At 48.3% G+C, this 27,185-nt stretch overlaps 1 protein-coding gene across 1 annotated transcript in view; it reads left to right on the top strand.

The window, feature by feature from the left end:
* The window catches only part of KIF18A (kinesin family member 18A), a 222,103-nt gene that overhangs the window by 9,136 nt on the left and 185,782 nt on the right, over window positions 1-27,185 (top strand). Inside the window, exon 2 of the mRNA XM_075325411.1 lies at window positions 5,832-5,988. The gene's annotated coding sequence lies outside the window, so the exon portion shown is untranslated. The remainder of the gene's footprint in view (window positions 1-5,831; window positions 5,989-27,185) is intronic.

Below are 27,185 nucleotides of genomic sequence, written 5' to 3'. Positions count from 1 at the left end.
AAGTATCTGCCCGGCCACTCCGGGTGATTGGGCAGGAGAGACAACGAGGGACGCCATCTTGAGGATGGCCACTGCCACATGGTGGGTGTGTGTGCGCGCAGGCGCGGGATCTTCTCTGGGTTCTCGCATGACGCTCAGCTGACGTCACCTCCCGGAAGAGACACCGGCTGTGTGCTGAGACTCGGCTGTAGTGAGATGAACTGAAGGCTTCACCCCCTCCGGTGGAATACGGCTGTCCCCGTGCTGCTGGAAACAGCTTCCAGGGTTGCATGTGGCCTGCGGGCCTGGTGTTGGAGACCCTTGGTGTGGGTCGGCCTCCGCATTAGCGACATGGCTCCTATAACGTTATGGGTTTGACTCCGTTCTTGCAGACTGCTATGTACACGGCAACAGCTCCGTGTTGACAGCTGGGGGACAGAGGGAGCTGGTTGCTGGCAGTTGCTGCACTCATATGGCTCTTGTCGGTCGCGCTAAAATGACTGATAACCCTTTAGATGTGAGCATTCATGTCATTCAAAAAAAAAAAAAAAGGGGCTCACTGAGGCAACCTCCAGTTCTGCTCCTACCAGACAGCGCAGGCTGGCACGCAGTTGGGGCAGTGTGATTGCAAGACTCAACGCGGACGGGTATACTAGCTCATGTGATACTCTGGGAGGATCGGCACCTGGTCCAATTAGTGGAGTCTAAAATCCAGCAGGACCGACGCCCAGAGCCTGCAGGGGAGATTGATCAGATGCCATCATTCCTCCTTCTACCCCAGTTCCGCCTCTGCATCAGAGTGGTAAGTGACCTTCATGAAAGTTCACTTTGTTCAGAGCCACTCTTGCCTGTTTTTGGGGCGGACTCAATGGATACACTTCAATACCTGGACCACGCTCCCTTTAATCAGGAGATGTCTGTTACCTGGTCTCAGAAGTGGTGCCAGAAGGGTATTAAGCATAACCTCTCAGGTGAGGACTTTGATTAGGGCTGTCAAGCCCGATGTTGGCTTGACAGTTTTGCAGCGTCGTGGCCTTCGGAAATTCAGGCCTGCCTTCCCTGCTTATGGAGACTGTCAGGTCTGAGGGTGAGTGGAATTCTTCAGCTTCCCCATCAATGTCTGACAGTATCTCGGGTTGTTCAGACTTCTCGATGGAGAACAATGTCACACTAGTGACTGTGGTCGGGCACGCTATGGGCATCCCTGAAGTGGCACCCAAGAGATGTCTCGATTTCGTATGTTGTGGCCTAGAAGAGGGAACCCGTGATGCCTCCCGGTTGTTGATAATGTATAGTCCCTCATTGCTATATAAGGGCCACAGGCGGATAGGCAAAGTTCAACCCAGCCTGCCCTTTGAGGAAGCAGCTTGTTCCTTCTGTCGCAGGGCCCCTTAAGCTGACTGTCGCTGCTCTCAGGATTTCAAATAGTCATCGGCCGCTCTAGGCTGCTTGTGCCTGCCCTTGTTAGCTCACAGCGGCTCTACAGTTGAGACTGGACAAGTAACGGCTGAAGGGATTGGGGGGGCAATTCCCTATTCTGTGAAAATGAGGGAGGTAAGGACTTACAGCATTCTAGGATGGAAATAACGCCACTTCCTCAAATACCTCGGAATTTTCAGCTGGGGCTTGCAACAGCTAATGAAGCTGCTGCCACAATGGAGTCCCTGGCAGTATGAGTTGACCACATCAAGGTTAGGCTATGCCAGAAAGCCCCTAGACGGATCATGTCCCCACTCCTCTTCTCACAAGGAGCGGCAGCGTTCCTTTTAGACTCATCTGCGGCCTCAACCAGACTGGCAACCAGTTCTCTCGTTGTAAACCTGTTTCGGAATAGTGTCCGGGAGGCCCAGTGTGAAACATTTATTCCAGGCGGTCACATACCAGTAGTGAATCTGACGGATGCATACTATCATGTCCAGTTCGACGTAGTTTAGTGTTCCTCAGAGTAGCCTGTTTATGGAAGGAAACATTCGACGTTTCCGGTATGCAACCCTTCCAAGGGATAACTATGGGCTGGGAGTCTTCGCAAGATTTTCAGACGTTACAGTGCAGAGAAGTGCTTATCATCCCTTACCTCGGCAACTTCTTGTTTGATGGCAGGCCTGCCTGTCATCGTGCCGCCTTTCTGCGGGAGGGTGTTCTTCCTGCTCACACGGGAAAGGCTCCTACACTAGGAGAATCAGGATTGTGTCCGAGGACAGTCCTAATTTTCTTTTTTAGGGCTTACTTCGATTCAGAAGTTCGGGTATTTCATCTTCCGGTCCTAATAGATCCGGCACCAGAGGCACCAAGGTTGTCCCTCAAAGGTGCTATGTCCCTACAGGGTTCCCTTACATCCGCCATTGCGACAGTTCGGTGGGACCGGGCGCACACTGTAGTAACCTTCAGTGGGACATATTGGGGACTCAAGCAATTGTTGAGGATCATTGACCAAGTGCTTGTACTCCGGCACATTCGAATCCCTACATTGCTGGTTGAACCGGTGAAGTCATGAAACACGCTTCATATGACCTGAGATCCTAAGGTGCTTGCTTTTACCGCACGTCTTCAAAGAGGAGCCCGCCTTCGGGGTCACCTGTTCTGCGGTGTGTGGTCTGGAAGCAAATCCCATGGTTTGTTTTCTTTTCTTTTCATAAATATTGCCAGGATATGGCTGGTTGTAGACTGAGCGGTGGGCTGGTCCCTACCCTCCCTGTCTGGTCGTCAGTTCCTGTATGGAGAAGAGTAATCGGTTTGGACTGTTTTCGGCAGCGGCCGGTTGAGACGGGGGATGGGTCCTCCGTCAGTCCATCGCCACTTCGCTATACGTTGCCTGTGTTCTGATAATAGACCTCTTTGTGACCTGAAATAAGGTTCATTGGTTCTGTTCTCTAAATCCTCGGGATCGGCCTCATGTGGTGGACGCCCTGCTGTTCGAATGTAGATGGGACCTTGTTGTACCTCTCCACTCATAGCCTGTTTCCAGCCGTGTTGAAGAAAATCCTGGAGAACAGGGCTGTGATGATCCTGATAGCGCCATTTTTTGCCAGATTACCATGATTCTATTCCCTGGTAACTTGTCGTTCTCCAGGCCGGGGGTCCTACTGGTCCTCCTCACTCAAGTTCCAGATCTTCACCCCCTGTCAGGTATATTGCATCTTACCGTGTGGTTTTTTTTTTTTGAAAGGTCACCTTACGACTCAGGGTTTTCTCTTGTTCTTGTCCCTACTCTTCTTCGGAGTAGTAAGCCGGTTGAAAAAAAAAAGGCGGGCCTGGACAATATTCTTGTCTTCCAAGGGTGAGCCCTGATGGACCGACGACTGTTGCGGTAATTTTAGAGTTTTTCCGGAAGGGGTTGACACTGGGTCTGTCATTGCGTTCACCAAGAGTTCTAATATGGGCCCTTGCTACCTGGTACCATTGAGTCCAGTCTGGAGTCCGCTGGCCTCCCGGTTCATTCGGGTATGGTCTAGCCCTCTGCGCAATTTATCTTGCCCCCTTGGGGCCTTATTCTCGTTCTATCTACCCTGACAAAGCCCCATTGATCCCTTGGAGTCCATGTTATTAACTACTCTGCCTCTGAAACAGACTTCCTGACACCGTCACATCGGCTTGTAGGGTTAGTGACTTCCAGGCCCTATCTTAGTTCCACCATTACTCAGCTTTCAAGGATAAGGTGTCCTGAAACCTGCCCCTCCTTGCCTCCTGATAGTACGTCATGTTTTCTTAATTCAAAAGGGAATTGTTCTTCCATCCTTGGGATGGTCGGCAAGATCAGGAAGGGGAGGGGGGGGGCCATTTGCTGGACATTAGCGGTTCCTTATGGAATATCTGTCTGCAGCAGAGGCAGGTCCGGTTTGTTTTCTTTCAGGGTGATAGCTAGACGCTCAAGGCTTCTAAATCCACTTGGTGGGTGGATCTGCGAAGCCACTTCTTCGTCTGCTCGGCTTGTGGTAGGTATGTGCCTGTAGGTCTGAAAGTTCCCTGCACAAGGGCAATGACATCTCCTGGGCTGCAAGATCGTATGTCACCATTGAGCAGCTTGTCAGGGGCCACGTGATCTTCCCCTTTCACTCGCTATAGGCACTATAAGTTGGCCTTATCCTTGCTGGCTTCACCTGGGGAGCTCGGTTCTGTGATTTTTTTCCCCCCCTTGGCTTATTCCTCTATCTATGTAATTCTCTCGTGGTGCTGTCATGGGTGCTGGAAAAATACGTAATTACTTACCGGTAACGTGTTTTTTCTGAACCCATGACAGCACCCTTACATTCCCTCCCAGCATGTGGATAATTGGCTGTTTTTTAGCTGCACGGGGTTCATGTTGGTGCTGGTTATGTTATAATGTTGTTTCCTCCGGAGGTCCTTTCCTGCTCTGTAAACCAACTGATGCGGGGAGAGGTACCGCCCCTTTTTGTCCTGGAGGTTTCCTGTCCTTGAAGGGCGGATCCCCTCTCTCGTGGTGCTGTCATGGGTTCAGAAAAAACACATTACCGGTAAGTAATTACGTATTTTCTGCCACTTGGATGCCACAGTTGCCATTGAGCCTCGGAGTTAATGTGCCGCCGTTGTGGAAGCAGCCAAGCTGCTCTGATCCGGGTTCGCTGTGGCTCGAGGGTCTCCGGACCCAGGGGTCGTACGGCCACTCAAATGAAAGGGGGTATTTACAGGGGAGTTGATGTATAGTTCATGACGCCACCCGTGGTGTACGATAATTTGTGGAATAGCGCCGCTGCCGTTGGGAGTACCCAGGGTGATTAAGTGGGGCAGCAAGGTGTTGTAACTCTCCACGGGTAGGGGAATGCCCCGGGACTCGGTGAGGGGGGTGCCATGGGATGCAGGGCGTCACTCTCGTACTCAGTTCAGAAGCAGACACTGACAACCGGGTAAACCAAGTCTCTGAGTACCGCTGGCGCTGAGGGGAGCTCGTCCGGGTCCCATCCCCAATGGTGCTGCCTGGTGATCCGTGACCTGCCTCCTGGCACTTAGTTTGAGTTCAACTTGATGGCCTGGTAGCATGGCACTAGCCGGGCCCTGCTCCCTACTATGGCTAAGTATGGGAGCTTGCTCTTGGGGCTCATGCTTGGGATTTAATGGACAGTTTTGGATTGGAAAGTCCAACCCCCTCGTTGCGCTAATGCCCCGATTCTGGAGCGGGTGGGAACAGATCATAAAGGCTTCGTTCTTCTCAGGTGAATTGTCAGGTTGCCTGAAGCTACTCCCGACCTAGGGTCCGTGTACCCCGTCGTGCCTTTGGTCCTGGACCGGTGATGGTGCTATGCTGCCAGCTGTCCTCCTCAACAAGTCCGAGCACCTCTCCACAATCCCCTGCGACCAGGGGTCAGACTCCTCTAAGCCCAGACCAACGTCTGCAACCCAGACAGTTCCTTCAGGAGTTACTATTCCTGACTTCCTCTGAGCTCCTCACAGCTCGAGGGCTACTTCCCAACCTCTCTCCTGCAACTCTCCTCTCTGACTGACTACACTCCTCACCTCCCCTCCCTGACCCCCTAGGTGGGCGACTCTATTCCACGCTATCTATCATATTTATATTATCTCTCATGAACCAAAAAAATGTGTCACTAGATTAGCTACAAACTTTAGATTTTCATATTCAGTGTTTTGTATATTGAGGTTTAGATGTGAGCGCTGTCTGTTTCCTCCTCCGTTGTAGCCTCATCTATAATGATTATCAGCAGTGCTGAACAAATCCCTGATCAATGGGAATGTCCATAGACCTCATTGGTAAAGAATAATGCAGTAATTTGTGGTACATGGACTACCCGGCTCCTGGGATTTGTCCAGCCCCGATCATTAGTACACAGCTGTGAGATATTGAGTTTGATAGGTTTTTTTTTTTTTCACCCCCCCATTAGTTGAAGCACCACATCTCCCAGGATTCATGGCTTCAGGGCTTTTGAGGCTGGACCAAGACTGATAAAAAGGCGGACGGTGTGTTCAGAAGTATTCATTGCCGCCCAGTGTATATCGGTTTTCAAGAAGTGGGTCATCTCTTCTTGGTGCATTGTACAGGTAATTGGATCTAGTGCTTTATTTATTTATTTATTTGTTTTTTTGTATAGTTTTTATGATATTTTGATATTGGGAAGATCAATCCCAATCTGTCAATACTAAATAAGATATGAATATTCTAATGTACCGCCCCGGAGTTGATCGAGCTGCTCGGATCTGGGATTGTGGTGGCTCGAGGGGCCCGGACCCAGGTTGGCGGACACTTTGATTCGTAAAAGGGGGTATTTACAGGGGATATGTTTGTGATGCCACCTGTGGGTTGTGGTAATGGAAATACCGCCGCTGCTGTAAAGAGTACCGGGGCAGATTGAGTTAAGCAGCCTGATGTTGGTCCCTCCACAGGTAGGGATGGCCCTGGGCTCAGGGGTTTGGGTGGTTATTTGGGAGAGCAGGGTACCAGGGTACTAACTGTGGGTAATCGTGGTGCTGGATTAGGATTATAAAGGAGACACACACGCTGCAAGTAAGCCAAATTCTCTGTGTGCCGCTGCGGGAAGCCCGTCCAAGTACCCGGTCCCACCGGTGTCACATAGTAATCCGGAGCCTGCCTCCGTGCAGAGTTTCATGTCTTTGTGGGTCCCTCTAGCCTAAAACTATAAGGTCCCGCTCTTCAATGTTTAGGTGAAAATTTGCTCCCAAGGGATGGCACTTGGGACTTTTAATGGGTTGCTTTCTCTGGAAAACCCTGTCCCCCGTGGTGTGCTGATGCTTTCAGTCTCTGAGCTCTCTGGGAAGGTCCCTGAAGGTCCCCTTCCTCTGCAGGTTAATTGCCAGGACGTTGAATCGGTTCCTGACCTAGGGTCCTGTACACTGTCGTGCTCGGTACCGGTCCATTCTTTTGGGCTTTCTGGTGATGACAGTCCTCCTAGACTATGTCCGTCGCACCCTTTTCCAATGTCGCTGCTACTGGTCGTTCTAGCTCCCTGGGAGCTCCCACTCCCCAGCTCCTCTCTCTTTGAGAGCTCTCACTAGACTCCTTCACTATCCTCCCACCAGTCTGCCTATCCCCTGGGTGGGTGGCACTTTTCCAGCTTGACCAACTCACTGGTGTGTCTGACAGGTCATAATGTGAGGTGTTGATTGGGATTTGTGGTGCTGATGGAGATGACACTGGTTTCTGGGAACTTGGAACCATGTGGGGTAGGTCCTGCACCCTGAGGGAAAAGGATGCAGTTCACTGTAGCACCCTGATGTATTCGGGGGCGCTACACTAACATTTACTGAGGTTGGGTCTGATTGTCTGGCCTCCCCAACAATCCTCACAAATTTGTATTCTATAACATGGCCCCATTGCCTTATGTGCGTGTCCTGGTCATTACTTACTTGGAAACAATGAACATCTAATTCCAGAGACAAATGGATAAGGAATAATTCTGCATGAAATTAAAAACATTACACAACCTTTTGTCACATAATAGGTTTGTCAGTTTTGGCTTCTGTGTGAATCATTCCAGAACGTAACATGGTCCAATATAGGGATAGAAACTTAGCTTTATTCCAATGTAGAGGAAAAATCCAAAGTGCAAACATCCAGATAGTGACAAGTGACACTTTAGTGTGTATACAGCACTCTTAGTTATAGATGCTGTGATGGGGTGTTGTATCCTCTAGTAACATGGAGGCATCACTTGTCATCTTATCTGGATTTTGCACTTTGGATTTTCCTCTACATTGGTAATAAAGTTGTATCCCTATGCTGGGCCGTGTGACTTTTTGAAATGGTTTTCTACACCCCCAACCCGGGCGCTCAGTCCTTGCAGGCTTTTCTTATGGGAGCCAGTTTGTGAGTTGCTGATGAACCTCCTGTTTTTCTGCGGTGTAAAGTGGTAGTAGCACTAGGCCGTGTGGCTGAATGCAGAATCTCAAGCTTTGTTTTCCATGTAGAACATTTTCCATACTAATCTTGACTTTTGCTTAGCATCATCTAAGCCAAGTTTGACTGTCTCTGAATCACTGGGTTTTAGAGAAAGTGTAGTTTGAGTAAGGGCGCTTTAACACTGCGTTCCTCCCCCCGTTTTGTGGTCCCATCAGGGCTTCGGTCCAAATGCCCTGCAAAACTGGATTCGGACATATGTGCCAAAGGGGCCATTGACTATAATGATGCAGATGGAGTCACCGTGTGATTTGAAATTCATGAAATAATTAAAAAAAAAAAAAAAAAAAAAAAGGGCTTCTCTATATTTTTGGTTCCCAGCCGGGTACAAATAGGCAGCTGGGGTTGGGGGCAGCCTGTACCTGCCTGCTGTACCCGGCTAGCATACAAAAATATGGCGAAGCCCACGTCATTTTATTGGGGGCAAAAAACTCCTGCATTCAGTCCTGAAAGGAGGATGCTGAGCCTTGTAGTTCTGCAGCTGCTGTCTGCTCTCCTGCATACACTATTGGATGGAGTATGCTGAGCCTTGTAGTTCTGCTCCCTCTGCCTCTCCCTCCAGCATACAGTCCTGTATGGAGCATGCTGAGCCTTGTAGTTCTGCAGCTGTCTGCTCTATTGCATACACTAGTGGAGAATGAAGACCATATTGAAGAAGGAAATGACCTTTTTTTTTTTTTCTTTTTCTTTTCAACAATCTTTAATGGCATTGTTCACTGATAAAAAACGCATAAAGACGCAGTGAGCAAAAACGCAGCAAAAAACGCACCAAATCGTGGCAAAACGCGTGCGTTTTTTGCCGCGTTTTTTTGCCGCAGGTGCGTTTTTGTGCGTTTTTTGCCGCAAAAGACGCACAAAAACGCACCCGCGGCAAAAAAAACGCAGTGTGTGAACCTAGCCTTACTGTCCAGAAGAGACCTGACCAGTCCGTTGTATCCACTACTGGCTTCACCCCCGCCCTACTTTAGTTGATATATGTGTAGATAGTGGCAGGGGATTAGGAAAGATAAATCAAGTATATTCTAAAGGCAAATCCAAAGTATTTTTGATGATCTATATTTTATTCTGACACATAATTAGATAACAACCAGGACCAGACAATTAAAATATAGCACAAGTGTTTAAATAGTGTATATGTTAGGAAGTATATTCTAAAACATGTTATGGGTCAGTGAAATTAATAATGTAAAGTGTTCAGGGGTGCGGATATCCCACGTCTGCACTTTACACACCAATACTCAGCTGCTGGTTATTAATAAAGGTAATTGTGATTAATTTACTGCACACACAACCCCCACACATTAGGACATATCTGTACCACGTCATTACAGGCTTCAGTCATGTAGCCTGGTCACACGACCGTTGCGAGCGAACATTGGAGGGTCCGTGCACCGCTAGATGACGCGGAACAGTGATGTGTTATAACTTACATAAGATGAAGATAACTGTACATTTGGGCAATAGCATACAAGACATTCACCATTTCTTAAGATGAAGTAATTGCATATCAGAAAAATATATAAATCCATCAATAAGACTATTGTGTAGCAGCACATCCAGAAATTAAAGAGGTTCTTTCAATTTTCATACTTGCTATAAAAAAACAAAAAAACAAACAAACCCTGCTGTATTCCTCGTCGCCGGCGAGTCTCCACTGCTGTATCTGCTATCTGGAGCGCCACAAGCAGAAATGTGACGCCCTGGACCCCAGGAGTCACAGTATAACATCATACACATACACACCACCTTCCACCTTCCCTGGTAGGGAACACCTGTCAACCAAAAACCCTTGTTGCCTTCTCCAGGGTCTGATGTCCACACTAGGTGGGGCAGAGCCAGGTGGTTGGCCCCACCCACCGAGGAGTTCACAGGCCTGGAGGCAGGAAAAGTAGTCAAGTTAAGTTAAGTTTGGAGTGGAGTGGAGTTGAGGAGTAAAGTGGAGACTGTGTGTGTCTGGGTCGGAGCCCAGACAATATCAGCAAGGTCGGCAGACAGTGGTGGCTGTCTGCAGGAGTCAGTGGACGTCTGCGGAACCGTTGGCCCGCCGGTACCGAACCGGGGAGCGGAGTGAAGCTAAGCACCAAGGCAGGGTAATCAGACCCCGACTAGGCTCGGAGGCCGCCGTAATGGTCAAATTACCTGATTGCGGTCTGGACCTCGGGGGTTCATTCCCACCCAAGTCCCGTCAGAAGGCAACAGCCCAACCCGTCCGGATAAGAGCCACCGCCAATGGCCAGAGATCCAAGGGCCAGCGCCTGTGGGCAAAACGGGCTCTCCTGACACGTACAACCCGGGGAGCAGACCACCCGTGGGAATCCCATAGGGGTCAAACGCTTACACACAGGTGCAGGGAAAGACAGCCGCTACAAACCCGTCCGGGGACAGGTGAAGAAACCGCAGCCGACTGCGGGCCCTGTCCATCCAGCCGTTTGGTTTACCAGAGACTCTGTCATTGACTACCTGAGTACACCAGTGCCATCCGGCACAGCGCTGCACTGCTGCCCCGCATCCGCGCTGCCTTCCCGCATCGGCACCTGCACCTTGCCCCTATCCAACCAACCAAACCTCTCCCCCAACCGGGGCCCCGGGACCAACCGCCTCTACCCACGGAGGGGCCAACACCTTAGCTGCTCCCCGCCATCGCTCCCGGGAACCCCCGTCGTCAGCAGTGGTGGTGCTCACCATCACCACAACCCCGTGGGTGGCGTCACAACCGACATCCCACCACCAAACCTCCCCTTTTCACTCGTGGGCGAGGAGGCGCTGCTTGAGTCCCGGGTCCGGCCCCGTGCTCGAACCACCGAGGAGCAGAAGCACCGGACCCGAGCGCCAGAAATTCCCCCAGGCGAGCGGCGTTCCCCAAAAACCCCTCTCCGCCCGCGACAGAAATACACAGTCGTAATGCCTTGTCTGCGATCACTGAGGTTAGTAATGTTTGTATGAGGAATGTTCTGCCACACTGAATGCACTTGGGGAAATCCTCAAGATCCGCCGCTGACAGCTCCCTTTGCTGTTGTCGAACAATAATATGCATAATGGGAGACCATTCCAGAGATGCTGAAGGCCATAGTACATACACTTAGGCCCCACAGACTGTTCCTAGTGGGACAAAAATGCAGCCTGATTTATTATTGCAGTGAATAGGAGAATTTCTTTATATTCACTTTTTTATTCAAACTGAAAACTACTGAAGAAAAAGATGGTAAAAACTGAAACGCTGCCCAAACACTGTTGAAAATGGCATGAAAAACACTGACACTCGGGTTATTGTTTGTGTATGTTCAGAATCACTGGCGTCAAATCAATGGTTTGTAAAATTTCCCCCCCCCCCCGAATCCCCGCTGCCATGGCATGCAGCCACCTGGAGAGGGCAGGCTGTGCTGTGCTGTACTTTCTTACCACCACAGCTATATTTAATGAGGAAAGACTGAGTCTGATGTTATAAACTAAGCATTTTAGGGATCTGCGTTGCTGGATTTGCTTGTCTATCTACAAGGACACTTACCATGCTGCAACAAGGTGTCTGTGCAATAAACATATCCTACTTGGTTTCCATGTTTGTGCACACTACAGCTAGAATGGACATCACATGGATGGTTTGCGCTATCCCTGTTTTTTGGGGGGTTTTTTTATACTGGTAATTTTGAACCATGACAAACAAAAACGGACACATGGTCCACAAAAGAACAATAGCACGGCTATGTGAACAGCGGCAAAAAATATAATCGGTTTGTGTTCTGTCCGGAAAACACATGGCTAGCGTATACACATGATTCGTGCATGTCTAAATGAAGCCTATGATGATGTGCACACAGCCTTTTTCAGGCATACTCCCGGCCAATTGCTAAAATCACTGCATAAAAAAAACCCTTTAAAAATGCTTGACGTTGATGTGCAGTGTTCTTATGTCACTTTTAAATGCTTCTGCGTTTGGATGTCTTGAAGCAGTTAAATTGGATAGCCTGATCATACTACAGGCGGCTTCTTATGGAAGCTGACTGATCTATATACTTGAAAGTGAACAGCAAGATGCTGGCAACTCCTGACGTTTTCCTGAAGCACTTATGCCTTCGAAAACGCAACTTCTTAAAAACCATATGCGCACATCCTACTAGTGATCTCTCCAATGGCGGCTGCACCAATCTACTCCCGTCATCTTCTGATTGTATCTGATGCCTTTTGATGCACCTTAGCCCATCAGGATCTAGTGTTTGTTTAGTTTTGTTGTAGAATACACGATGACAGTAGTTTTACTATAACAGAAAAACTTTCCCCTCTGGGAACTACTACAGCCATAATGCCCCGAGGGAAAACCTTTGCTGCAGCCCAAGCTTAGAAATGCAGCAACATATGAGAAAAATAAATATATTTAATTATTTTCATTTATTTATTATTTTTGTTTTTTTAATAGGAATTAGAAAGTCAAGAAAAAAATTTGTTAACTTATTTTTGATATATTAGTTGACTGGAAAATATTTTGGCAGGGCAGAGGTTAAACAGGTCTGGGAAAATAAAGCCGGTTCTTGTGCACACATCCATTTAATCATTTTTCAGGCTATCCCTGATGAGTCCCTTTTAGGAGGAGAGATTTGCATTAAAAAGACCGGCTTGGCCCCCACCGCTTCTCCCCTGGGATGCGAGGGTGGTATTTGTGAACGCCAGCTCTACGCAGGCATGTCATCCGCTGCTGCCAGCCGCAGCCCACACACCAGTCCTTTCAGCAGGTTCATTGCACTTTTGAGTTGTGATATTTGGGGATATCCCTGCCATACACACATTTTCTTCCTCCTCATACCTTGTCATTAATATCAGCTGAAAATAATGTCACCGCCTACAGGGAAATATGGATTTCCCCATCACACTTGTCAAAAACAACTAATATTGGCAGACACTGGGATATGAAATAATAGATCTATTTACAGATGCATCTCCCTCCCTCATGCATTATTGATGCGACTCCTCCGTCCTTTGCCAAATGCCTGGTTTCGGTGATATATTTCTGGAGACGGCATTTAAATGCAGCCCCACACCTGTAGGACGTTGTCTCCAGCAAAACCTTTCCTGTATAACATTTATCGTTCCTTTACATTTAAGCTCTGTGTGACTTTAGAGGCTGCTATTCTCTATAGGATAATTCCCTTCATGTAGAGATTGTTAATGCTATACGGACTGCAGTCCTGATTACTGCAGTAACGTTCTATTATACACATTTATTAAGTCACCATTGAGTAAATTGTATTGCCCACACTTCAATACAAACGTCCATATTAAATTAAATTTTCCCTTTCGCCCATGACAGCAGCACCTGAGAGGTTCCACCCACCTCAGGACAGGAAACCCACTGAAATAAAATGGCGGTACCTCTCCTCCGCATCAGTTTTTTTTTTTTTTTTTTCTTTTTCCTGTCCTCATGGGACAACCCATGGGATCTCCAAGGTCCAACCCAGTGTGCAAGTTTGGTACTTGCCAAAAGCCGGCATTCGGGCTTTGATGCACCTCCCAGGGTTTCGGCTGTCTGCGGTGGTGGGGTGCAAGCGTCGCCCCAGGCTAGGTGACCTCACACGGAGCCCGCGAGACGAGCACCCTGCTGATGGAACACCGGGGTGAAGACAGAAGTGACACTGCACCCGGACGTTTGTCACCTGTGCATGCGCAGGCCAAGATGGCGGTGCCCAGCGAACAGATTCCGGGCGGGAAATTCAAACCGGGAAGGTATAAGGAGTCGTCTTATCTGCATTCTGGTGAGTATGGTTTCGCTCCTATTCAGGATGGAAGACAACTCTCCACCAGAGCAGGATGCGCTGGAGCAGCATGAAGATTTGCAGGCATTACAAAATCAGCAGCGAGGGGAGCGCTCTTCCGGCAGGGCCAGTCCCTCAAGTCCGGCGAGTCGACATTCCAGGGGTTCCAAGATATCTAAACCTGGAAGTCATAAACCACCTCCAAAACCGGTACCAGATCTGCTATCTTGGGGATTACATACCTTAAATTCTCCCCCTATGTTCCCTTCTTTTTTTCAGGAGGTATCTAAAAAAACATACCTGTAAGAGGAATCATAGGTCATCCTTGCAAATCCCACAACTCCTATCTTTAGATTAGCAAAAGGATCTTTACCCCACCTATTTAAAAAAGATCCTATGTACAGAAGCACCAAGCTTCACGGCTGAGTTAAGGGATATTATTAGAGCTGAAGTCAGGGATTCCATGACCTCCCTCTCTCTCATTCAGCACCAAAAAAACATAAAAGGTTACTAGGAAAGATGGTGGAGCTTCAGATAAATCAGCCAGCTCTGAACGGGGCTCTAGAATTTTGTCACCTGCCTCTTCCTCATCCTTGGACTCCTAATCTTCCTCAGACGAAGGCGGCAGACCATGCTTCCCATCCTCTAAAGTGACACCCCTAGTGAAAGCTGTCCGCACCACCATGGGGCTGGTGGACTACAAAGATTTCGAATCTACACAAGACCTCATGTTTGGTGGCCTGGAATGCAGGAAGAAAAAGGTGTTCTCAATTCATCAAAAGGTCCAGGGCCTGATCATGGATCAATGGAAGAAACCAGATAGAGGGGTGTCCCTATCATCTTCACTGAAAAGACAGTATTCCTTTGATGAAACTGCTACTACTTCATGGGACAAGCCACCTAGAATTGATGTGGTGGTCTCCAAGGCATCCAAGTCCACTACCCTCCCCTTTGATGATATAGGTTCGCTAAGTGATCAATGGGACCAGAATTCGGAGGGGTTTCTCCATGGTACATGGGAGGCTGCAGCAGGAGCTCTTCACCCTGCGGTGGCAGGTACATGCATAGCAAGGTCCCTAATGATCTGGGTCCAACAATTAGAAGACCAACTTAAAGGTGACGTGTCTAGAAAAGACATTATCTCCTCAATACGCGTATACAAGGGACGGCAGCCTTTCTAGCAGATGCTTCCATCGACTCGCTCAAATTATTTGCAAAGGCAGCTGCTCTTCCCAACTCAGCCAGAAGAGCCCTCTGGTTAAAATCCTAGAAGGGAGACATGCAATCTAAGGGCTATGTGGGATGCCCTGTGAAGGAAACTATTTGTTTGGCTCACAGCTAGATGACCTTCTATCTAAAGCGGCAGACAAAAAAACAAGGATTCCCAAATGTACAGACCCAATTTCCTCGTAGCTGTCCTTTTTTGGAGAAAGCAATTTTTCCATAAGAAGCCCCCAGAGACCAGGACTCCTGGAGGGATATAAGGAAGACGTCCTCAGGATTTATGTTTGGACCATCCTCCTCTACCAAGCCAAAAGGTCCTCAATGATGCCATTATCCCAGTGAGGGGGAAGGCTCTCCCTCTTCCTTCCTGCCTGGCAACAGATTTGAAAATTGTGATTCCTCCCTTATCTGACAGGTCAATTAGTCCAGATACTTTAAGACAACAGAGTCACAGTAGCCTACCTGAATCATCAGGGAGGGAGCAGATCCCCCTCTTCTACTTGCTTTTGCAGTAGAAATTTTTCAGATAGTTGAGTCCCGTGTTCTATATACTTTCCCTGAGTGCACTTCATAGTCAGGGGGAGGACAACGAGGAAGCTGATTTCCTCTGCAGAAATCCTCTGCATTAAGGAGAATGGGCACTGAACCCCCGAGTCTTTCGGTTAATTACAGATCTGTGGGGGACTCCAGTTTTGGACCTTTTTGCAACCAGGGCCAACAGGAAGGTGGAGCGTTTCTGTTCTCTCAATCCCAGGGATCATCCCTTGGCAATAGATGCAGTGCAGATCCCCTGGTCACAGGGTCTTCTGTATGCCTTTCCACCCTTGTTTCTTCTTCCGGCGGTGTTCAGGAAGATTCAGGAAGAAAAGCCCATGTCATCCTCATAGCTCCCTTCTGGCCAAAAATAGCCTGGTTCTATTGCCTCAAAAAAGCTTGGATACTTCTGGACGAGACAGACCTACTAGTCTAGGCACCGGTGTGCCACCCCAATGATCCAGCCCTCAACTGGACACCGTGGCATTTGAGAGGCAGCTACTCCTAGCACAGGGATTCTCGGAGAACCTAGTAGAGACGCTGCTTAAAAGTAGGAAGCCGGTCACCACCAGTATTTATGGTAGGGTCTGGCGGAAATTTCTACAAGTTTTCGTAGCACAAATAAGGGGTCCCCCTCCCTTCCCGGCCATCTTGGAATTCCTTCAAAAGGGGTTGGAGTTGGGCTTATCCACCAGCACCTTTTTAAAGGTACAAGTTTCGGCTCTAGGAGCCCTCTATAATCATAACCTCACAAAGAATAAATGAATTAGCAGGTTCATTAAGTCCTCTGCTAGAGCCACCCCCACCCCGCTCCTCGTATGCTTCCCTGGGATTTAAATCTGGTCCTTGATGCCCTTATAGACGCCACGTTTGAACCCCTTTCTGATGTTCCGCTCCAAACCCTGTCCCTGAAGGTGGCGCTACTCATCGCCTTGACGTCCGCTAGACGGGTGGGGGATTTACATGTGCTCTCTATTACCCAGTCATATACTCAAATTTTGGTCGATAGGGTGGTTTTGCGTACAGATTCCTCATACCTTCCTATAGTAGTCAAGCCCTTTCACAGGTCCCAGGAAATCCATATATTGCCTTCCATTTGTGACCCTCCTTCCAATGACAAAGAAGCCAGGCTCCATAGACTGGATGTGAGAAGGGCCCTTCTAACCTACTTGGATAGGACCAGGGAGTGGCGGAAATCTCAGGCCCTGTTTATTGCGTTCTAGGGAAAGTCCCGGGGCTGTAAAGTATCTAAAAGCACCTTTGCTATGTGGATCCGGGATGCTATCTTGCTTGCCTACTCATCTAAGGGTGTACCAGTTCCCCTGCAGATTAGGGCTCATTCCATTAGGTCAGTCTCCACTTCTTCGGCTGAGGTTTCTATTGATCAGATATGCAGGGCAGCCACTTGGTCCTCTTCCTCTACCTTCTGTCGTCACTATAAACTTGACTTATCCTCCACAGCCGATCTTCTTTTGGTAGACTGGTATTAAAGGCGGTGGTCCCTCCCTAAGGTGATTGCTCTCTAGAATCTCTCAGGTGGTGCTGTCACGTGCGAAGGGGAAAAATCTTAAATACTTACCAGTAATGGGATTTTCAGAAGCCTGTAACAGCACCCTTCGGGGAGTGTTAGTGGTAATGGTGTCCCTTTTGGTAGTGGTGTGATTACCCATTTGTTTTCTTTTTGTTGGTCCTCTCTGGCTTGGTAAACCTACTGATGTGGAGGAGAGGTACTGCCCTTTTATTTCAGTGGGTTTCCTGTCCTGAGGTGGGCTTAACCTCTCTCTCAGGTGTTGTTGTCATGGGATTTGGAAAAATCCTATTACTGGTAAGTAATTAAGAATTTCATATAAATGTACCAAGTCCCAATTAGCAAATAAACCTATAAGTGACCTGTAGTACTGCATAACACAATTCAGTCCCAAAGTGGACTGCTGTTACCAAAATTACTAATTTTATTGTACAATTAGAAACCTACACCGTGCAAGAGGCAAAACCCACATAAAAACATAGAAAAACAGAGCAGCATGCTCATGGCAACAAAAATATAACCTGAAGAAAAGCACTGTCCCTGCACCTCCAGATGAAGCTGAGGTGAAACGCGCATCAAGCTTTAGGGACAGTGTGGTCTTCACTCTCCCTTGGCATCTCTTTGTATGCATTTGCTAGACTATCTGGTTATAAAACATACAATCTGTTATAAAACATACAAGGAGATACCACATATAAGGACCATGAGCACTCCATAGGCATCATAAAAGGACAGTGCCAAGTTACCCACCAGCGGTTGCCATGGGAGAAATGAAGACTACACTGCCTTGCATCTCTATGCGTGTTTTGCTGCATCAGGAGGTGTAGGGACAGTGCTTTTCTTTGTCCTATTTTTATTGTCATGACGTTGTGCAATGCTTATTACATAACATCAGGGCTGGGAAATGCATATAACATTAACTTTCTCGCAATGTCTACACTGCGCCCTCTGCTCTTCTGCTTCCAGGCTCTTTTACTTCGGTGCTGTCTATTAAATGAATGCTACTATGAAACTTTTAAATTGAACAAAAAAAAAATGTTGCTGAGGTCCATTTACACCGCACTATTGTCCGTAGGAATACTTGTTTTGTGATGTTCGTATACCCGACAGTTTGCCACTGTCTGGTGACCTGATATTCTGTGCTGCAGCCTCAGCAGCATATCTTACTGTGTAAACGAGACTCGTGCGGCTGAACGATCTTTTACAGATCATTCAGTGCACGTCTAACATCCGGCCAGCCTGTGTAAACCGATAATTAACTGGCTACCGACAAACTAGCATGTTTCCAGTGGGCGGTTGTTTAACATCATGAAACCCGGGTCTGCAACATTCCTTGATCCTGAAATGAGAACAAAAGGTCGCTCTCCTGATCAGGTCTGTTCTCTGTTGGTAGAAAACTGAAGAGCAATCTGCATTTTTTTTTTTTTTTTTTTTTTTTTTTTTTCTTCTACATAATCTAAAAAACTGCATGATATAGGGGCTGAGACCTTAATTTCAGCAATGTGTCACTTGCTAGGCTGTGTCTTGCTGTTTCAATACATTGTGTTTTAATAGCAGCAGATTACCACTAGAAGGACTAGGTGTCTTGTACCTCCTAGTCTAACCCCGCCCCAGCACTTATTAGCAGCTTTTTCTCAAACCAGTGTACATGTGAAGCTGCCAATCCGTGGTGTGGATGGGACAAAACAGAACTTCACTTTGAGCGCTGCAACAGAGACACTATGATTTTTACCAAAACAGCTACCCCCATTAAACTAAGTGATACATCGCTGTAATCTGGGTCTGTGCTCCTACATCATGCTGCTGTAGATTATATAGCAAAAAATGTGATGACAGATTCCCTTTCATACCCTCCCCACCTGCTAAGTTAAGCTTGCTTGCCTTAGCGATCATTTGTCCTACAGGACAGCAAGCCTGCACCTAATTTTTAATCCAATCATGGAATAGTAAGGAGCAAGAAAGACACATCGATGATCTCATGAAACACATCGAAATACTTTCTGTATATTTTTTTAAATTTAAGCTAAAATAGAAAATCAAATAATCCTAAATGTCTATGTACAGTATATCACAAATGTGAGTACACACACACACACACACACACACACACACACACACACACACACACACACACACGCGCTTGTAAATATTTTTATATACAGTATTTTCATGGGTCAACACTAGAGCTGATCGAACGGCCAATAATCTGGGGCCGGCGGATCACTAACAAATTTAAAAAAGAATCCGATCCGCTTCGGAATCCGGTGCCCATATAAGTCAATGGGGACCGGAATCTGGAGGGTAAAAACGTTTGTGGAGCGACTAGGGGGCTAGGAGTGAGCGCAGCATACTCACCGAGGCGCTGTCATGGCGGCACACTCCTTCCGGGTCACGCTGTTACCTTCCAGAGCCGACCATTCAATATTCATTGTTTACCCCGCCCACCGGCGCGTGTTGGTTGCAGCTAGACACGCCCCCACCCTGAGTGGCAGCGTGTCAACTAACTGCAACCAATTACAGGCGGCAGGACTGCCGGTGGGCGGGGAAAGCAGTGTGTCTGTCGTAAGTGTGACTCCGTTTTTTTTTTGTTTGTTTGTTTTTTAAATATTAAATAAAAAAACCCGACGTGCGGTCCCTCCCTAATTTTCATCCCCAGCCATGGTAATACTGGCCGGGGGCTGGTATTTCAGCCCGCAGCCGCCCGGTATAGCCGCATGTATTACATGCGGCTATACCGGTACATTACCGGCTCTTCCCGGAGGCGTGATGCGGTGCCAGTCGGAGTAATAGGTTTGTGATCGCACGGGCGTCTGTGAGACACCTGCATCACAAACCTGCAAATGAATGTAAATAAACACACAGAGAAAAATCCTTTATTTACAATAAAGTACAAACGCAGCCTCGTTCACCATTTTTATTACAACACCCTCCGGCGTAATCCACACGTCCCACGGCGACACATACGCCTCTGCTACATCTCACAGCTAGCAGCCGCGTAGAGCACGGCTGCCCGCTCTGAGTGTAGACACTGACTGAGCGGCTATGACAGGCTGGGCTGTGACATTGTCTCCTCCACAGGTCCAGCCCCTCCCCTCCTCAGTGGCGGCCACAGCAGAGGTCCGCTCTCTCTGACCTCAGTGGCAGGGACGTACACTCGCATGACACTCGGCTCTGCTGTACTGCCAGCGTGAGCCGTGTGTCATGCGATGGGATCACACTGATGCACGCGGAGACAGTGGAGGAGATGGGGAGAAAGTGCTCCCTCTATCTTCTCCGCTCCTGTGATGCGATTGCAAGATCGCATCACAGTCGCATGACCCTCGGCTGACACCCGCAGCAGAGGGGCATTTGCATATCGCTTCCTACGCTGTCTCATCGGAAGCGGTACGCAAGTGTACAAGAGCCCTCAGAAGTGTGCGGGTGATGCGCTGTCAGACTCGTGTGGGTCTGACATGACATCACCAGGCACAAGCTGCCACTGTCTGGACATGAGCGTGCATGTACCTAGAAACACATGCACGCTCCTGTCAGATGTGTGTACGGCTGTGCTGCGATGTCAGACTCGTGGGAGTCCCACGCTGTGACTGCTGCCTAAGAGAAACCGCATGCGTTTTTTTTTTGCTTGTTTTTTTGTAAATTTAAATAATTTTAAAAAAAAAAACGACGTGCCGGCCCTCCCCAATTTTCATTCCCAGCCATAACGCCGGCCGGGGGCTGGTATATCCGCAGCCGCCAGGTTTAGCCGCATGTATTAGATGTGGCCATTCCGGGGCGATATCTGCTCATCTTGATTGCCGTGGTGCGGTGGCAATCAAGGTAATAGCAGGGGTTAATAGCGCACGGCTGTTATTAAACCCCAGGTTTGTGATAGCACGGGCATCTGTGAGATACCCGCATCACAAACCTGTAAATGACAGTAAATAAACAAGACACAGAGAAATCCTTTTATTTAGAATAAAATACAAACGCAGCCTCCTCCTTCACCACTTTATTACCCCAACAGCCTGCAGCTCCGGCGTAATCCACACGAGATCCAGCAAAGACACATCCAGCTCTGCTACATGTCACAGAGAGCAGCCATAGAGAAGACTGCCCGCTCCGAGTGCAGCGTAGTACTGACCGCGATAAGCGATGACTGCACGGCAGAGACTTTCACAGGCTGGGGGTGCGTCAGCCTGCAACCAATCACAGCTGAGAGGACAGCCGGTGGGCGGGGAAAACACGGAAAGCTGTGTGACCGCACAGTAAGTGAAAGCGCGACCCGGAAGCAGTGTGCCGCCATAACAGAGCCTCGGTAAGTATGAAACGCTCATTTATTTGTTTTTTTTTTCATTTTTATTAATTGCCGATTCCGGATCGAGCAGCCGGAATCCCGCGCCCAGATCCGCCCCGGGGATAGCGCTGAAACCGCGCGGATCCGGACATTTACAGTCCGGGCCCGCTCAACACTAGTCAACACTGAAGTTCTGTCACTTTGATACAATGTACAGTGTAAGTGTGCAGCTTGTATAACAGTAACTTTGGTGTGCCCTCTAAATAACTCAACATACAGCCACTACTGTAAACCTCTGGCAACAAAAGTGAGTAGTACACCCCTAAGTGAAAAAGGACAAATTGTGCCCAACTAGCCATTTTTCCTCCCCGGTGTCAAGTGACTCATTAGTGTTTCACGGTCTTGGGTGGGAACATGGATTACTGAAACCTTGACCTGTGGTCTGATGGGACAAAGAGAAACTTTGGTTCAGATGGTGTCAAGCGTGTGTGGCGGCAACTAGTTGGGGAGCAGAAAGACAAGTCTCCTGCCAAAAGTCAAGCATGGTGGTGGGAGTATCCTAGTTTGGGGCTGCATGAGTGCTGTTTGCTGTGGGGAGCTACAGTTCATTGATGGACCATGAATGGCAGCATGTACTGACATACTGAAGCAGAACATGATCCCCTCCCTTCAGGAAACTGGACCGCAGAGCACTATTCCAACATAACCGCCCCAAACACACCTCCAAGACAACATGGCCTTGCTAAAGAAACTGAAGATAAAGGTGCTTGACTGGCCAAGCACGTGTCTCGGGCGGGGAGGACGCCGTCGCTGCTGCGCTCTCGCTAACGCTCGGGTCCGGCGCTGTTGCTGCTCGGTGGCTCGAGCGGTGGGCTGGATCCGGGGACTCGAGCGGCGCTCCTCGCCCGTGAGTGAAAGGGGTGGTTGGTTTGGGGGATTTAGTCCGTGACGCCACCCACGGGTCGTGGTGAAGATAGGCACCACCGCTGCTGATGACGGGGATCCTGGCAGCGATGGTAAGGAGCAGCTGGGATGTTGTTTTCCCCCTCCGTGGGTAGGGGTCGGTGGTCCCGGTGATGTTGTGACGGGTAGGCAGGGTTGGTGAGGTGCAGGGTTGCAGGGACAGCGCGGCGAGGTGCCGGATGGCACGGGTGTACTCACTCAGCAAGAAAGGTACAAAGTCCTCGGTAAACCAAACGACTGGATGGACGGGTCCCGCAGCCGGCTGCAGTGCTTCTCCCCGGACAGGTGATGGCGGCTGTCTTTCCCTGCACTTTGATGTTCTCTTTCTGAGTACTATGGATTCCCAACGGTAGTCCGCTCCCCGGTATATGGGTACCGGAGGAGCCCGTTTGCCCGCAGACGCTGGCCCTTGGGTCTCTAGCCTTAGGCGGTAGCTGTATACCCTCACGGTGTGGGCGGTTGCCTTCATTCAGGATTTTTGCTGTTGTGAAACCCCTGAGGTTCCAGTCTCATTCGGATCTGACTATTGTCGGCGGCTCCAAGCCTGGTCGGGGTCTGATGGCCCTGCCTCTGTGTGCTGGCTTCACTTCGCTCCCCAGTCGGTACCGGCGGGCCGTCGCCGGTCCTACGGTTCTGCGTTGCTCCACCACTCCTGCAGACGGCCACCACCGTCTGCCAACCTTGCTGTCAGTGCCTGGGCCACTCAGACACCCAAGTGCTTACTCCTCACTCCTCAAACTCCAACACTCTATCTGACACTTTTCCGGCCTCCAGGCCTGTGAACTCCTCGGTGGGTGGAGCCAACTGCTTGACTCCGCCCCACCTGGTGTGGACAAAAGACACTGGAGGGAGGCAACAAGGATTTTTGTTTGGCTGGTGTCCCTGTCTAATGGGGGTGGGGGGTGTTTGGATGTTATCTGTGACGACCTGGCTAGGCCAGGGCGCCACACACGTCTCCAGACCTAATCCCTATTGCGCATCTGTGGGGCATCCTCAGTTCTGTGATGTTGTCATGGAGGATGGAAGAGGATCCAGTGGCTCCTGGGAAGCTTTAGTGAACTCCATGCTCAAGAGCGTTAAGGCAGTGCTGGAAAATAATGGTGGCAGCACAAAATATTTATACTTTTAAGCACAATTTGGCCATTTTGACTTAGGGGTGTAGACACTTTCGAGGCCATCAGTTTTCACATTAATGGCTGTAGTTATTTAGAGGGCACCAAATTTTATACAAGCTGTACACAGAGTACTCTACATTGTATCAAAGTATCATATCTTTTGTGTTGTCCCATGAAAAGGTATAATTATGTATGTGGGATGTACTCACTTTTGTGATGTACAGTACTGTATTTAGTAATCTAATCACTTTTGTAATCTCGTTCTCTCTCTGCTCTAAGTTTCTTTCTTTCCCTCCTTTTCTTGTGTATGCTGGGATACTCAAACGGGACACCGTCAGGGAGTCAGGGCTGCGGTAACTGCTCGGTTGAGCTTGTGTCTGTGGAAAATTCCAACAAATATTGAGTTCAGGCTCACTGCGCTATATGTTTCCTTTTGAATACACAGTGACAGTGCACTCCCTCTTCCTCTCTAATGAGAAGTGATGCACAGGTAATAGGGTGCACTGTCATTTTTTGCATCCTCTTATAAAGATGTACTAGTGCTACAAACATGTTCACACTTGCACCCCTAGTGATCACTGGAGCAGGAGTGCCTTGTCCTGCACCAACTGCATACCCCATGCAATCTCCCCACCATGTTTTACCCCTCCAATATTTAAAAAATGGATATGTCTGATGTACGTATTTACAGGTTACATTGTTTTAAATCTTTTTGTGGTTGCTAGGTAGTCTGTTCCCTTTTTTATCCTCACATAATTTTCCACTCCAGGCTGTTTAAACTTGAATATTTTATTGGATGTTACAGAGCATGTGATGTGTATTGTTGTAATGAGGGAGGGAGCGGTCTAAGGGTACAACATAATTCATCAAGGTGTGCAGAATTATTAGGCAGCGTCTTTCCTAAGGCAAAATGGGTCATTAAAGCGATTTTAACTAACTCTGAAGAGTCACATTTTTTTACAAGACTAACAGCGGGATCCAGTACTGTTTAATTGGGTAGATACAGGGAAGTACCAAGCAAACGGTGGAAGTGAAACCCTGTTTCTAGGGAAAGGGAGTATGGTGTCCCCTGACGAAACCTATAACTGGGGTCCCTTGCCACCCTAGATTGGCTCGGCTTATATGTGGGGAACCTGACCCTAGGTATCCCTAGTGCTGGACCCTAAATGGGGAAACTGATGGGATGAGCTCTTCGTCAACCCCACTAAATACTAGAGATGACACACGGGGAAATGCATTAACTACTTATCTACAGATGACTCGGGTAGAAGTTCAGCAAAACTTTCAGCAATGATACCACAGAGGAGTACAAGCCATCTGCTTGGAACCAAGGCTTGAATGCACTTCAAATATTACCAGCACAAGTCCAAGGAAGGAAGGGGTATTTAAGCATAAGGATAAAGCTGATTATCAGCAGCTGGGTGGAAGTTGAGCTCCTGCTGGGTCCAAAAGGGGGAGATATGAATCCAGCAGGAAAGCTACTTATACCAATGAATATTGACAGCAGGAACAATGGAAAGTCAGGGAGGATTCTGTGCAGCGAAACGCCGTGGCCTTCCATGGCCAGAAACCACATGACTGTTACCCATGACACTAAGCTATCGGTATGTAATTACAAAACCATTTAGTTTTATTACAGCTTATCAACAGGGTCTCAAAATGTGTTGATTAATTGCCAAATATTTCAGAAAAATTAAACCTGAAGTGACCAGGAGCCCATTATCCTCCAGTGTGGTCATATTCCAGAGTCGCAGCCTCTCTGGAGGTCCAGAGTACAAGCTGTTCATTGCTCAGAGACATGGCGGAGGTAAGGGAGGCTGACACTGACCACCTCTGCACAATACACAGAAGGGGAAACGTCAAGACTGGGCCAAGAATTATCTGAAGAGCGCCCACTGTATCTAATTAGAACAACTCTCATTTTACACTTCTTTATGGGGCTGCCGGAGATGGCTCCCTCTGCTAATCCAACAGAAAATGAATGGCTGGGGCAGGATGGATTTCGGAGTCTGAGTTGATGGGACTCCCAGTGGTCGGACCTCCACTGATCTGCCAGTCATCAGCTTTCCTTTTGGTTAGCTGATATCTTTAAATGACCAGAGACACTCTTTGAGGGATCATGTGGCTACTTAGCCAGCGCTCTGATGTGTCCGTATGCCAATTAACTTGTTCGCCAAAAGTGCAAAGCTTTGAAAATTGTCTCTACTGAAAAAGTTTCATTTCTTTTGCTCCACTGGAACAATGAAAGCTGCAATCTGACCAGTTTTATGTGCAGCAAAGGACACTTTTGCCTGGAGTAGTTTCTATAAAAGAGGACCATTGATTCCCTTCAAAGAAGAACTAAAAATAAACCTAACTAGATTTCAGCAGTAATATCCTTCTATTCCATCCACAGCTATATGTTGGCGCTACGTAATACCACTGAAGGCAAGCGTTTGACTGTCCGCGGCTGTCACTGGATGAAGCCACTGCTAGCTAGTAGTGCCAGGGGCCCTGTTGTACAACCATGGTCTATTGATGAGATGACACATATTGGGAAATGTGTATCGTCACTCTGCCAGCTCCATGTTTGGCTGTGACCAGTGACATTCTTCTATAATATCGTATTTTCCGGACAATAAGGCGCACATAAAAGCCTGAGATTTTCTCAAATCGAAAGTGCGGCTTATAACCCGGTGCGCTTTATATATGGATACAGTACAGTACATCGATTGAGCATTACGGCCACCGTAGTCAGGAGCCTCACTGAGTGCGGTGATATGTACAGATCTGTGCGCGGGAGCAGCACGGGTTATCTGTGCCCCAAAAATGCCTCCTTTTAAGCGACATGCTTATGATGCAGATTTTAAGATTAGAGCTATAAATCATGCAGTAGAGCATGGAAATAGAGCAGCTGCAAGAGAATTCAACATAAATGAATCTATGGTGTGTAGTTGGAGGAAACAAGAAGATGCACTGCGCCAGGTAAAGAAGACCAAACTGAGTTTCCGAGGAAACAAAGCAAGAGGGCCACAGTTGGAGGACAAAATAGAACAGTGGGTTATCGAACAGAGAACCGCTGGTAGAAGCATCTCCACTGTCTTTATTCGACTGAAAGCCACAGCGTTAGCACGCGACATGGAGATCAGAGTTTCGAGGAGGTCCTTCATGGTGCTTTCGTTTTATGAAAAGACGTAATCTCTCCATCAGCACCAGAACTACTGTCTGCCAGCAACTGCCAAAGGATTATGAAGAGAAGCTGGCCATTTTCCGCACCTACTGCACAACCATGATAAATGAATAGAACATCCAGCCAGAACACATCACTAACATGGATGAGGTCCCCCTCGCTTTCGATATCCCCGTAAATCGTACTGTTGAGAAAACAGGGACCAGTACGGTATCTATACGCACCACAGGAAACGAGAAGTCCTCTTTCACTGTAGTTCTCGCCTGTCAGGCTAATGGCCAGAAACTACCACCCATGGTCATTTTCAGGAGAGAGACTTTACCCAAAGAAAAGTTTCCTGCTGGTGTCATCATCAAAGCTAACCCAAAGGGCTGGATGGACGAGGAGAAGATGATTGAGTGGCTGAGGGAGGTCTACGTCAAGAGACCGGATGTTTTTTTTTTCACAAATCCCCATCCCTATTGGTTTGTGACTCCATGCGCGCCCATGTGACCGATAGTTTTGTTCACTTGGGCTTTGACACTAATTCAGAGTTTGCCGTAATTCCGGGTGGATTAACCAAAGGGCTCCAGACACTAGATATCTGCATCAACAGGTCATTTAACGTTAAATTGCGAGCTGCGTGGGAGCATTGGATGACAGAAGGTGACCACACATTCACCAACACAGGGAGGCAACGCCGGGCAAGTTATGCCACTATGTGCCAGTGGATCGTGGATGCCTGGAAAAAGGTATCAGTCTCCAGTATAATTTGAGCTTTCAGAAAGGCTGGAATAA

The sequence above is a fragment of the Anomaloglossus baeobatrachus genome, chromosome 10 (assembly GCF_048569485.1).
Source record: "Anomaloglossus baeobatrachus isolate aAnoBae1 chromosome 10, aAnoBae1.hap1, whole genome shotgun sequence".
Classification (NCBI taxonomy): Eukaryota; Metazoa; Chordata; class Amphibia; order Anura; family Aromobatidae; genus Anomaloglossus; species Anomaloglossus baeobatrachus.
This window is presented reverse-complemented; position numbering and strand designations above follow the sequence as displayed.